Raw genomic sequence first — 14566 nt, forward strand, 5'->3', positions numbered from 1 at the left:
CTGTGGATTCCTTTGGGACTGGGTTTACCTTCTCTAGTGCTCAGCCTCTCAATCCCTCTTGACCTCAGGAAGCTTCCCTCCATCGTAAGTTCCTTGATCCCACACACAGGGAAGTAAAACATGCAGTTACAGTCAAACATCTGGTAGACTTGAACGGCCACGGATTGAGGACCCAACCACCAATCCGGAAACAAGAACTTGGTCTGCGTGCGAGCTTGTACTGTAGTTGAGGCTCCAGAAGGGTGGAGAACAGAGGTCTCCGCTATTACAATAGGTCAGGAACTGGAGGTTCCTGAGGGTCACATGGCTGGGAATGGTCTAATGCAGCCTTATGCAGTAGAGGATGGTGGGTTGAGACAGATTTGGATTGGTTTATTTCTTAAAGCTGGGTGATGTTGGGCAAGTCAGAGATTCTATCTGGACAGTCCTTTCCTCAACTGCAAAACTAGTTATCACCAGCCTCCTGGTCTTAACAGTGAGGACTTCCTATAGGAGCTTAGCTCAGCTCTGGCATACCATACTCAATAGTGTTCTAAGAATTTGTTTTTGTACATTTGTGATTTTTTTTTTTTTAGTATATTCACGAGGTTATGCAACCATCGCCACCATCTAATTCCAGAACATTTTCATTACTCCAAAAGGAAGCCCTGTACCAATTAGCAATCACTTCCCACTTTCCTTTTCCCTTCGAGCCCTGAAACCATCACTCTGCTTCCTGTCTAATGGAATGGTGCAATATATGGTCTTCTGTGTTTGGCCATTCTTTCACTTAGCCTAATGTATTCAAGACTCACCCATTTTATAGTATTTCTTAGTACTTCATTCCCATTTTTTTAAAAAAGATTCATTTATTAGAGAGAGAGAGGACGAGTGGGGCGGTGGAGGCAGAGGGAAAGGGAGAAGCAGGCTCCCCACTGAACAGAGAGCCCGATGCGGGGCTCGATCCCAGGATCTGCAGATCATGAGCTGAGCCAAAGGCAGACGCTTAACCGACTGAGCCACCCAGGTGCTCACTTCATTCCTCTGTTGCCAAATTATATTCTGTTGTGTGAAAATAGACACATTTTGTTTTTCTGTTCATTGGTTGATGGACATTTGGATCTCCACTTTGTGCCTATTAGGAATAGTGCTGCTATGCACACTCATGGACAAGTTTTTGTGTGGACGTATGTTTTCACTTCTTTTGGGTCCGCGCCTGGCAGAGGAATTGCTGGGACATGTGATAACTGTGTTTAACCTTTTGAGGAGCTGCCACATTGTTTCCAAAGTGGTTGCACTGTTGTACATTCTCACTAGCCATGTAGGAGCGTTCCAATTTCTACATATCCTTGCCAACATTTGTTATTGTCAGTATTTTTTATTATAGCCATCCTAGTAGGTGTGAAGTGTCTTCCTAAGAATTTAATAGCTGAAGAGATACCACTCCGATCATGAATCAAAGATACAGAATACCTTACTGGGTTTTCTAGAACAAAACACTTAACTTCAAATAATTGGCCAGCTTTTGCACTTAGAAAATGGCCAAGATAGCTGAGGGGGCTTTGATGGAGCCTCATGGAGTGGAGGGGCTGAGATTGATCATTTCCTCTTGGCCGAGAAAGGAAGGAAGCATTGACATGTGATGCAAAGGAATAGACATGCTTTCTGGCTGGAATCCTTGAGTATATCTCTGTCCCGTGTCCCCAGTTTTATGAAGTCTGGTGAGCTTGAGCAATTCATTGGGACTGATTAATGCACCATTACTTACGTATGCACATCGGAGCCCTCCTTATCCAGCCTGCGTTTTGATGTTACTTATTTTTTTATGTTTTTAAAGATGAAAGCCAAGTTTATCTTCTCTCACATTTCATCCCCAGGAAGCCTTGAAATGACTTGGCGGGGCACAGACTGCAGAAGCCTTCCACGGCTTAAGCGACATTCTGGAAGGGGCCCCTCTTGTGTCCTTTCTCCCTCAGGGTTCCGTGGGTTTTGATGAGCTGTTCAAAATTGCCTCTAAGTCTTGGCTCGGAGGTCACACGAGGTGCTGTAGAAAGAAGACTGACTATGAGAATGATCAGTGTTGACCACCTTGCCATTATCTAGGGACGCTGGGAATAAAAGGCTGTGGATTTCTTCTAATTTGCAAAGCTGAATCCTAGAATATGTAGCAGCTGAGTGACAGAATTGGGCTTAAAATACATATGCAGGTAAGTGATCTTTCCTCCTCTGGCTCAGAACACTGCCTCCTTCTGGGCCCTGTCTTTTGAGTTTCTTTCTGTCTTCTAATTCCTTAGTTGAGGGCACTTAACCAAACCTTGCCTGAATCCCTTCCAAGTCAAAGTCCGCAGCACCATGTATTTGGAAAGGGACAGAGAACGCTTATGGATTTGTAAATTAAGAATAGAGGAGGAAACGTATTCTTATTCTGTAAATGGATGACAAATGATCTCTTTCTCAAATGATTGTTGAATTAAATGAGATTTTACCTGGGAAACACTGAACACTGTGCCTGCTACATAGCCCTCAAATATTAACAGCTGTTTACTTATTTTTTTTAAAGATTTAATTTATTAGGGAGAGGGAGAATCTCAAGCAAGACTCCCCACTGAGCATGGAGCCCGACGTGGGGCTCCATCCCACAACCCTGAGATCATAACCTGAGCTAAAACCAAGAGTCAGACGCTTAACTGACTGAGCCACCCAGGCGCACCTTAGCAGGTGTCTCTATCATTTTTTTTTATAGATGTAAACATACACATAGATATAGATCTAAAGACAGAAACTATACCTGTGTATATATGTTTATTTTTATTTTTTAAAATTATTTTATTTATTTGACAGAGCAAGAGAGGGAACACAAGCAGGGGGAGTGGAGGAGGGAGAAGCAGGCTTCCCACTGAGCAGGGAGCCCGATGTGAGGCTCGATCCCAGGACCCCGAGATCATGACCTAAGCTGAAGGCAGACGCTTAATGACTGAGACACCCAGGTGCCCCTATATATGTTTATAATTACTACTGAAGAAACTGATTCATGAGATTGCTAGACAGTTGTGAATTTCATGAGGGTGATGTCTTTTCCTACTTTTGTAAAAAAAAATCATTGAAGTTTTAAGTCAAAGAAAGTGCTCAAAAATTTTTAAAATGAAATTATGCTTACAACATTCAACCTGTTATGTTCCCCTTTTAAACAAGAATTTGATCTATAAACTGCCAGGCAATGCCCTGTCTGTGCTTTAAGGGACAATTCAACATGTTCAGAACTGTATGGACCACGCTGCTGAATGGTTGAAGTACCACGGTCTAAAAGGCTGACCAGAACAGAAGCAGAAGTTCAGGAGGGTTTTTGCAAGGGACGCTCCTTTCCAGCTCTGCATGTGATGTTGTTACAAGCAAATCCAAATGGGTTCCGTGACAAAAGGAAATATCACATGGAAAAAACGGAGGAGGCCTGACGCAGTTTTCTTCCGGGGTCAGGGTTGTGTATTGTTTAGGGGCTGTCCCACTGAATCTTTGTGACATGAATGTAAGTTACCCAACAGGGTTGGAGAGGCTGAAAGATGCTCTGTTCTGTGGGGCAGTTCATTAAGCATTCTGGTCGACCATGGGCATATCTCGTTCCTGCAGTGAGTACTGGGAGAGTGGAAATGGGAGAAAATGGCTGGACAGTTTATGCAGACTGAGAGCTGCCCTTTCAAATTATGCTGTGACTTGATTGCCTCTTCTGGAAAAAGGTGAAGTGTGCATACACTCACCCAGCGGGAGAGGAAGTCAGAACCTAGTTTCCTTCCTGGCATCATCGTTACTCCCCATGAGACTAGCTAGCCCTTTGGTTACTTTGGGTTGGATTTAAATTTAACCAAAATGCAGAAGTTCCTGGTTTATTGCTGGCCATCACCCAGTAGCGGCCATAGCTGTGAAGGAAAAAGGCAAAGTCAAAACATTAAATCGCAAAATGGGCAATGATGTCACTAGGGTTGTGGGTGTGGTTAGTGGGAGAGCTTTCCTGCTCTTGAGTAGATCAGGGTGGACAAACGGTGGCCCACAGACCAAATCCAGCTGACCACCTGCTTTTGTACTGCTTGTGAGCTATAAGAAAAGTTTTTACATTTTTATTTATTTTTTATTTATGTATTTTTAAAGATTTACTTATTTTAGACAGAGAGAGAGCACAAGCTGGAGGGGTAGAGAGAGAGGGAGAGAGAATCTCAAGCAGACTCCCTGCTGAGCACGGAGCCTGACACGGCACTGGATCCCACAACCCATGAGATCATGACCTGAGCGGAAACCAAGAGTCAGATGCTTAACTGAATGAGCCACCCAGGCGCCCCTGGTTTTTACATTTTTAAATGGTTGAAAGAAAATAAAAAAGATATATCTTGATACAATGGAATATTATGCAGCCGTCATAAAAACCCCGAAATCTTGCCATTTGCAACGATGTGGATGGAACTAGAGGGTATTATGCTAAGCAAAATAAGTCAATCAGAGAAAGACAAGTATCATATGATCTCACTGATACGAGGAATTCTTCATCTCAGGAAACAAACTGAGGGTTGCTGGAGTGGTGGGGGGTGAGAAGGATGGGGTGGCTGGGTGATGGACACTGGGGAGGGTATGTGCTTTGGTGAGCGCTGTGAGTTGTGTAAGACTGATGAATCACAGACCTGTACCTCTGAAACAAATAATACATTATATGTTAAAAAAAAAAAAAAGACAGTAGGAAGGGAAAAATGAGGGGGGGGAATAGGAGGGAGAGACGAACCATGAGAGACGATGGACTCTGAGAAACAAACTGAGGGTTTTAGAGGAGAGGGGGGTGGGGGAAATGGGTAAAAGAAAAAAAAAGATTTATCTTGTGATGTATGAAAATTACATTAAACTTAAATTTCAGTGTCCATACGTAAAGTTTTATTGGAACGCCGCCACGCACATTCATTAACGCATCATGCCCAGCTGCTTTAGCGCTATGATAGCAATTGAAGAGTTTTGACAGAAGCCGCATGGCCCAACAAGACTGAACCTATTTACTCTCTGTTACCCTTTACTCAAAGTTGCTGACCCCTAGTTTAGATAATGACACGCCAGTTAGAGGCCAGGCTCTCACGCAGGTGGCTTGTGGGCAAGGACAGCAGCAGATAGAGAGGTCCTGAAAATGGGTGATGCATTAGAGAATGGGGTCCACTTGAAAGAGAGGCCTGGGGGTGTGGATGAAAGTCATGGAGCAACACCCTTTGGCCAAGCAGGGTGTTTTAAGATCCTCTGGAGACGGTTAGTGGCCAGTGTGATGTGTCTAAACCAGCCTTCCTGGCGCCGTTTCTCCCCTGGAGCACCGTGTAGCAACATGCCCGGTGCTCTTCCAAACAAGGTTGCCAAAGAGATCCGCAAACCAAAGGCTAAATAAATAGTGTGGCTCTTCCAGAAGCAGGGAAGGTGAGAGGTTGACATTCAGATTTGAATGATGCTCGTTTGGCAGGAAGTAAATTTGATCTTTTCCAGCAAAGGAGCACCTTTGTACCGTCACACTGTATTCCTCGGCGGGGCTGGGAACACCGAGTTCAGGGGGCAGGATGACCCCAATCTCATTGGCCGGGTTTTATTTTCCATTCCCACTCCGGTGTTCTTGTGTGCAGTAGGATTTTCATGGACGAGGTGGGAGGCACACATCCCTGTCCGAACTCTTCTCCGAACACAAAGGCCATCGCCGGACAGATCATGTTGGGGCTGCCTTAGCTCACCTGCCCGCACCACTGAGTACGACTTCCATTTGCTTCCCAAGAACTGGAGCTCAGAACGTTTCTGAAGGTCAGGCTTGACCTGACAGGGCCACTCGCCCCGTATGTCAGCACGCAACTCCCCCACATAAGCAGATCCGGGGGAAAATCTACATATGCCATCCATGCATACAGGTAATGGGGAGTTGTAATAAAAATGAGTGGATCTGGTTTCAGCTTTTCCCTTGTCTTCTGAATGAGGGTTAAAGCAAATCAAACACTAAGCCGTTATTTTTCTGACCCGAAAGCAGGTGAGTTTAGTCAAGTGCAGAGACAGAGATGAGGGGGAAATGCAGTGTGGGTGTGCAAAGCAGCTTTGGGCAGCCAAGCCTCTGGCAGATCCCCAGGGTGAAAGCCTAGACCCTTTTCAAACACTGGGACGAGTGTGAGGGAGAAGGCAAGGGTGTAAGTCGTGTTCCTTGAAACGTACACATTGTTGGCCTGGCCTGATTTGCATGGCACCTGTAAACCCAAGGAGAACCCGAGAAGGGGCCCCCGGGCAGCGGCCGGGCGGGCACGTGTGGTGGCCTGCGTGTGCACAGGCGCCCTTGTAGACTTGGCTTTTGCAGCTTTTCAGAACAATAACAACAGTCAGAATTCCCCCTGGTTATTTAAGATCTCCAACATGACTCAAGCGCGTCTTCGACGGAGAGTTCAGATCAGCCCCTTACCTACACTAGGGCACGCCGGCTATTAAGACAGAAGGGGATGTCCTGGGTGGTTCCAGAATTTCTTCATTGTCGGATGAGTTGAGGATCTGGAGTTGGCATGGAAGGGGGCTTGGGGACTTGGGGAAGTGGCTTGGAGCTGCTTATGCATAGCAAGTACCTTGCTTTTATGCAAATCCAGTGGTTTGGTTGTTTTTGCTGCATTTGAGGGGTTGAAGGTTGGCAAAGAGTGTCCCAAACTACCAAGCCACCCCACCCCGGCCCACCACCACGAAGAGTTCTATTAGCCCGAGTAGTTTCCTTCCCAAGCCCTTCTCCCCAGCAGTCTGCCGGAACCCCATGTTCTAACCACTCCTGACCACCCCGCCTCCCCCACCCTCGCAGGTAGGAAGGAACGTGGAGTATCTTTCCCCCTCCCTTAAGAAGTCGCACCTTTCTTGCTGCCTGGAGCCATGGCTGCTGGCTACAGCTCCACGTGATGAACACAGAGCACCATCTGTCCTGAAAGCTGAAGGGCTATCAGAGTTTGTGCAAAGGGAGGCTCCGCGGAGTGTTTAACTTAGCTCCCACGAGGCAGGTGTTTTGACATTTGGCAGAGCCAAGGGTCATGGAGCATTCTGGAAATGTGTAGTCACACCCTGCTTCCGGGAGAGGAAAGGCCATTTGGGTAGAGTTGGCATTAGGTAAGGAGAAAGGGGGACAGTACCTTCAGAAATGGCTCTGTAAGCCAGGTTGTGAAGTCACTTTGTCTGGGACAATTTCTAGGCTCATTCTTCCGCTCTCGACCGAACCAGCCAGCCCCAAGTTATGTACTATGGGGCCAGTCCTGCACTAGGGAGTTGAGGATGTATTAGTTATTATTCGTTGTTGAAATAGTCCTAAAGGGTGTTCTATTTTCCTATCGCTGCTGTAAGAAATTGCCACAAGCTTGGTGGCTTAACGCAACAGAAGTCTTCTGTCACCATTCTGAAGACCAGAGTCCCACATCAAGGTCTCAGCAAGGCAAGAATCTCTCTTTGCTTCTTCTAGCTTCTGGTAGCTCCAGGAATTCCTTAGCTGGTGGCTTGTCATTCTGTCTCCGTCTTCACATGGCCTCTTCTCTTCTCCACAGTGGCTCTCCTCCTCCAGGTGTCTCTGATAAGGACACTTGTCATCAGATTTAGGGACCACCACATGATCCAGGAGGATCTCATCTTGAGACCCTTAATTGAATGATATCTGCAAAGGCCCTGTTTCCCCCAAAATTCACATTCACAGGTTTCAGGGGTTAGGACATGGACCTACTTTTGTGGGAGGCACTACTCAACCTGTTACCTAAGTGGAGGGCGGGCTATTTGAGACTTGCTGGCCCTCTCAAATAATGTTACAATCAAGTTGGCAGAGAACAAGGCTGGAACTCATGAAATAATTTGCTGGGAGCTTCCATTTTATTCAAGAGCTTTCTGGTGTGCCAGGTACTGGCTAGGCGAGAGCAGTAAGACCCATTCCCTCCCTGGCCCTGAGGAGAAGGGAACTCAGCTGCGGGGGGCAGGGTGGGGGAAGGGTGTCTCCCGAGCATCTTCTCACACTTCACCTTCACAGCATTCTCCTGAGGCAGATGCATGGGGTCACTCAACATGTTCACAATCACGGTTGCCACAGGGAGGTATGGATCCCAGCCGGCCGGATTCCAGATCTGGAAGTCTTCTCAATACCTGCATCTCTGGTAACTGCCCCACAGTCCCTAACCTCATGGGTGAGATTTGGGTGAGGGGGTGACCCACACCCGACTTTCTCAAAGGATAGAACCCGCTGAGGAAAGTACCTCAGGTCAGAGGAACACTTGAGGGTCATTCTCTGGTGGGCAACAGCAATAGGAACCCCCACACACACACATACACTCGTACACACTCACAGGAGGGAAACAGTGAGCACATCTGCCCATGTGAAGGTCAGTTTTTAAGGAAAAATCGTCACCTCAGCTGACTGGGATGGACCTCAGCTCAGGTCTCTGTGGAATGGGAATAGGATCCCTTGTGTGCCTCTGAAGGTGGAAGAGATTTTTGGGGGAGGGTGTTCAGGCATGAAAACTGAGGGTTGAGGGCAACGTCATGCACCCTGGGTGGTGACCAGCCACAGTGAGGCTGTTCTTTCTCCCTCTTCTCCTGAGTTTGTGCTTATCTTAGCTCGAAACCTCATTTCACGACGAAATACCACAGACTGGGCGGCTTAAACAACAGGAATTTCCCACAGTTCTGGAGGCTGGGACTCCAAGATCAGGGCTTCAGCTGATTTGGTTTCTGGTGAGAGCTCCCTTTCTGGCTTGTTGATGGGAGCCTTCTCACTATGTTCTAGGACCTTTCCTCAGTGCCTATGCAGAGAGTGGGGAGAGGGAGGAGGGAGAACGGGAGGGAGCTGGGGGGGGAGCTAGGAGGGAGAGGGGGAGGGAGCTGGGGGGAGAGAGGGAGGAGGGAGAGCAGGAGGGAGTTGGGGGGAGAGGGAGGAGAGAGAGTGAGAGGGAGAGAATGCACTCTCTTCCTCTTCATATGAGCCCACCAATCCTATAGGAGGGGGTCCTTACCCTTATGACTTCATTTACCTTTAATTATCTCCCTAAAGGTCCCCATTTCCAAACACAGTCACGTGAGGGAACAGGGCGTCAACATACGGGTTTGGGAGAGACACAGTCCAGTCCATAGCAGCTGTCTCCCCTTTCTCTCCTTGTCTTCCTGGCCTCACATGCAGCCCTCAGACATTGTCCAGCAGACAGACAAGGGCTGGATTTCTCCTCAGGCCACCGCCACCGTGGTCTCTCCAAGCTGGTGGGGTGGCCTCTAAGCGGCCACCGGCTTCAAAGCCAGGCCTGGCCTCTTCAAAGCCAGGTCCGTCCAGAGCACAGGGGGAGCCCCTGGCCCTCAAGGGCGGGGAGGGGGGCGGTGAGAAGAGGTCACAGTGTGGCCAGACAGCCTGCCCGGTGGAGATTGGAAGCCAGACATTGAAAGCCAGCTCAGCCCTGCCCAGCCATGTGGCCCTGGGCAAGTGACTCGGTTCCCCTGAGCCTGAGGTGGTCTCTCGATGTTCAAAGCCCTGGCCCCGCCTCCCCGACACAACGGTTGTCAGGTGACTTTGGGAAAGGCCTGGAAAGGGGCAGAACGCAGTACGGGTCTCAAGGGTAAACTGTGAGCGTGTGTGTAAATAAAGAAGAAGCCCCTGGATCTGGGCCACAGAGGAGCTGCCTCCGCCCAGACCCAGGCCCACGGCTGAACTTCGGGCCCGAGGGAGCGGCGTCTTGGGGCACGGTCAGGGCACAGGCCGTGGCTCCCTGTGGCGGACACAGCACTGGCAGCCCGTCCAGCTCCTTCTGGTTGTTCGAGGCACGTGGTTCTGGAGAAGCCCACTCGTCGCAGGGCACAGGGGACTTCGTTTCCCCTGGAGACACAGGCAGGCTTGCTCTCTCTTCTCTGATCCCAGGGCGCCACGGGGACGAGGGGGGGCCCCGCAGACGTCACACAGACACAGCGGTCTTCTGTGTTCTCCCACATCTGGGCTTCTGAAAGAAAATACCGTCGAAGGGAAAGGAGAAAAACTCTTTCCAGGTAACGAATCTGATTTGTATTTAAGCGGAGTTACGTAGGAGGGCGGGCTACTTGGCTGAAGAAAGTCCTTCAGAGCCACAGAAAGTGGCCCAGGATTGGGTTGACGGCCCACTGCCGTCAGGGCGGGTGTAGAAGGGACCGACGATGATGATGGCCCGTGTTTTTTTCACACAGATGCTCCTGCCTCCTGTGGTATTTGGGTTCCTAGTGCCTAGAAAAGGGTAGCCTCTCCTTACAGACACCAGCCTCAGTTGGCCCTGACCTCCTACTTGCTGTGTGACCTTGGGTAAGATGCTCAACACTTCTGAGCCTCCCTCTCCTCATCTTCAAAATGTAGACAAAGACCCGGACCAGGGCTTACTGTGAGGATGAGGAGTGGTGGTGGAGTGGAGAGTCTCAACGCCTACAGAAACCCCTGGGAAAGCAGGTCACCGGATCCCTGACACCTCAGTGTGACTTCAGCATGTTGGCTTTTTCCTTCCTCACAAGAAATCACCGGAAACCTGAGGGTAGGAAAGAGGGCCTCATCTACCTGAATTCACCGTTAGCGCAAGGTTGTCTCTGCGTTCCAGAAAATACCTCTTACTCACTGAGTGGTTTCTATCAGCCGAGGGCTCAGAATCCTAGGCTGTAGCAGGATGAGGCCTGGGAGTGCACGTTGTCCGACCCTCTCATTTCAGAGAAGGGGGAGTCAAGGCCCAGAGAAGGCAGGCGGCTGGCCCCATGACACACAGCGGAGTCGGTCAAAGACCGAAGGCAGGAACCCACGTTTCCTGACTTCCGGCAGGCATCAAGAGAGGGAATACCAAATGTGTCCTCTCTTCTCCTTCCTCCTCTTGATGTTGAAATCCTGCCTTGATAGTGATCAAGCACAGCAGAGCGCAGGTCTCAGACGGCACCGGGGAGCTGAGCAGTGTTTGGCCTAGGCTGTGTTTAAAATATTTTGGAATTGTTTCTCCATGTTACAGTTCAGAAGATTTCACCTAAACATGCATATTTCAAGCTTTTCTTAGAAGGTCACATACTGGCGACATTGGCCCTGCCCGGCCGCAGCCCCTGGAGTGGATTTGCTTTCGCTCCCTTCGGACCAGGCACAGGAGCTCCACCCGGCCTGCCTCCGCCTGGTCAGCCTCGCAGCTGGATGCGCCCGCCGGGGCTCGGTGGGGACCCGAGGCCCTGACGTCCGGATAGAAGGTGCTGATGCGGCATCGTTAATTCTCCCCGCTCAGCAGACATCATGTCCAGACAACAGGTGGATCCTGTTTTTCTGCCTCTGTTCTCTCGAGCAGTTAACCTGGCTGCAGGTAAAAGCGAAGGCAAAGAGACGTCCCATTCCCTAACGGAGTTATTTCTCTAATGTCCATTTGCAAACTGCAAATGTTCCAGAAGAAATTCTTGCTTTCCTTCCCAGCTGACCTAGTTGTAAAGGAAAGTCTTATTTTCTTCAGGAGCCGAGATCTTGCTGGGGCGGCGGTGTGTGGACAGGCCGCTCAGCGTTTCCATTAGGAACACTTTCCTGGGCTTTAAAACCCAGCCATAAAGATGTGTTTTGGACAAAATGGGCCCTCCCCCCAGTGGAACCTGGGAATCTTTATTTCAAGGACGTTTTCAAAAGATCTTTCACTCTTGAAGTGCAAATATGTGTGGTTTGCGGCTCGCTAGACCACGTTTGGGGTTTGGATTTTGCTGTATGACATTTTTCCAACCTTTAAGTTTCAAGCCATCCTGTCCTATATTTATTTCCATGGTTAAAGTTGGTATTTTCTCTGTTTTTTTTTTCTAGTGGAGGAGGGTTACATAAAAGGGGACTTTGTCTCTCATTCCTAGTCGGGGTGCACACTGCCACGAGGCCTTGGCAGAGTCCGAGGGTGGATGTCTCCTAAGTGTGCTAATTTACGTTAACCGACAAAAGTTAAGTGGACATGATTCAATTATGAATCCAGAGGAGGTTTGCATTCCCAGCGGGGCTTTGCTTGTTGCTCTCCTTGTGATGCCTGCCCGGCCCCTTGCAGATATTTAAGATTCTCTTGATTGTTTTAATTATCAGGAAATAGGGCTCCAGACTCCATATGATTGTTCTCAGGCAAATTTTGCAACTCCGCTCTGTATCTCCGGGTCACTTTCTTTTTTCAAGGATTACTTGACATTTTAAGTATGGAGAGGAGGCCTACGTATGTAACTCACCCCATATGTATCCGTTTGCTCCACTCCTGCCGACCTACTCGAGCCTGCTCCTCTTCTCAGTTCCCTACCTTGGTCCAGGCCATCCACCCGGTCTCCCAAGCTGGAGACTAGATGCTGCCTTGATTTCTCCCACCTCTCCCTCCCAGCATCCAGTTAGTCACCGCTTCCTGTCCCTTGTCTCCATGAAAATACCCTGACTCTGTCTCCCTCCTTCCCACCCCCTTCTTCCTGTCCTCACCATCTCTTGCCTGGGCTCAGCCTCCTGATAGCCTGGCCATACCAGTCTCTCGCCAGCCAGGCCAACCTCCGCCCTGCTACCAGCTTTCGTCCTAAAAAAGTCACATCTCATCCCATTCCATTCTCTTGCTTAAAAAGTTTTGTTGGCTCCTGCTGTCTCAGGATAAAGTCCAAACTGCAGCATGACGTACTAACCAACTTTCCGGGCCTGTCATGTGCGACTCCCTCCTTAGGAACCTTCTGTTCCTACCACTCTGAACCCATCATTCCATGGACAACCAGGCCCTTTGCTAAAATCAGCATTCTGTTCTCTGTATCTAGAATGGCTTCCCTCAGACACCTTTCCTTGGCAGATTCATTCAAGGCGCAGGTCAAATGTCACATCCCTTGGAAATCTCTCTGGTCCCTTCTAGGTGGAGTTAGTACTTTTTTCAAAGCTCAACAACAGCATTTATCATAACGTATTGTGGTTATCTTTCTTTGGGTCTTATCTTCCCCTAGACTGTGAGCCCTTGGAAGATAATGTTCTGGATCTTTATTAATCTCTGAGTTTCCGTCACTTAATACAGTGTCTGGCCTATAGGAGGTGTTCCAACAGCGTCTTGTGAATTGAATAATAAGAGCTAATATTTATAAAGTGCTCAGCATGCACCAGGTGCCATTTCAGGTGCTTTACACATTTCAATTTTCACAACCACCTTTGAGGTATAAGTACTTCTGGAATTCTGTTTGCTGATGAGAAGCCTGGGGCACAGAGAGGTTATGTGAGTTACCTAAGTCACCCAGCCTGGATTGAATTCAGGCTAACCTGCGCACAGAGCTTGCCTGCTGGCTGAATCCTGACGTTATTCTGTTTTCTGGTAGATGAGTGCCAAGTTGCGTTGGATAGATTTGAGGTGAAGGCCATAGTAGTCACTCAAACCCAGGATCCATTCCTGGCCCTGAGATTTAATCTCTTTGCTCTTTATCTCCTTAGCCACTAGACCAGGGTGAGCCACAGGGCCTCAGGAGGCTTGGGTAGGAAGGTCGATATATTGCTGGCCCACCTGAAATCCTGATCTGAACAAACCCTGCTCGGGAGTGTCAGAACCTCAGGAACAAGGGCAGAGACACACTGACCCCTTCATCATCGTCTTCATCATCACCCTCATTATTTGGGAGTCTTTCTGAGGTCAGCAAATAGACTCGGTGCCAGTCTGCCTGCCCAAGTGTAAATGACAGTTTTCTGAATGTTTGTCCGGGACACGGGCTCATACATGAATGACTCGGCATGACTATACGGTGTGGTTGAAGTTTCCCTAGGAACACTGGTTGGGAGAACCAAGGTAATCGCCTCCTTCCCAGAAGGATCTGGATGGGATTCATCTGTCTGGAATGTTTAGGTACAATATTCCCTGGAGGTGGGGACCTGAACTTGGACTCGTCCCAGATCTGGCCACAGAAAGCTGGCTCCGACAAACAATGCTAATCGTCGGCCTCTTAAATAGAGGGCCTAGCGGTAGATAGCCAGGTGTGCTGGAAAGAACAGAGACATGGGAGCGGGCCTCACCTGGGCCCCAGTGGTGGCTCCAGGACCAAGGTAGGCATTTCTCCAGTATAATTCCCACTTTGGATCCTTCTCAACGATCCCTGCCTTCTGTTCTGATGATCTGTGTGATTCCAGGGAAAGGGATTCACCTCTTAGCCCCAGAGATGGAGCCCATGATCTAGGCAGGCCAACTGACACATTCTGGCTCCCCTAGCTGCAGTCCCTGGTCAACTCGTTGGACGTGAGACTTCAGTAAGTCCGATCAGAGAGCTTTTTTTGCTGGGAATGCAGGACAGTGGGACTCCCTTTTCCCTCCGAATATACTTGAGGAATCCTGTAACCCGGGGGCTTGCTGGAATTCTTAGGCCCTGTCCAGAGTATCTGAGCCAGAGCCCGGGAAACAGCCCTTCCAGATAATTCTGAGGAATATTCCCATTAGAGAACCACTTCTCTACTTCATTCAATGTACAGATGATTAAAAAAGTAAAAATAAACAAAAACCAGGTTCAAAGAGGCAAGGTGACTTGCCCAAAGTCCTAGCTGGTGAGGATACAAGCCCAGGACGAGAATTCGGGCTTGGCTTCTACCGCCCTGGCCATGTAGGAGGTATTTGTGTTTTCCTTC

This window comes from Halichoerus grypus, chromosome 7, assembly GCF_964656455.1.
Source record: "Halichoerus grypus chromosome 7, mHalGry1.hap1.1, whole genome shotgun sequence".
NCBI lineage: Eukaryota > Metazoa > Chordata > Mammalia > Carnivora > Phocidae > Halichoerus > Halichoerus grypus.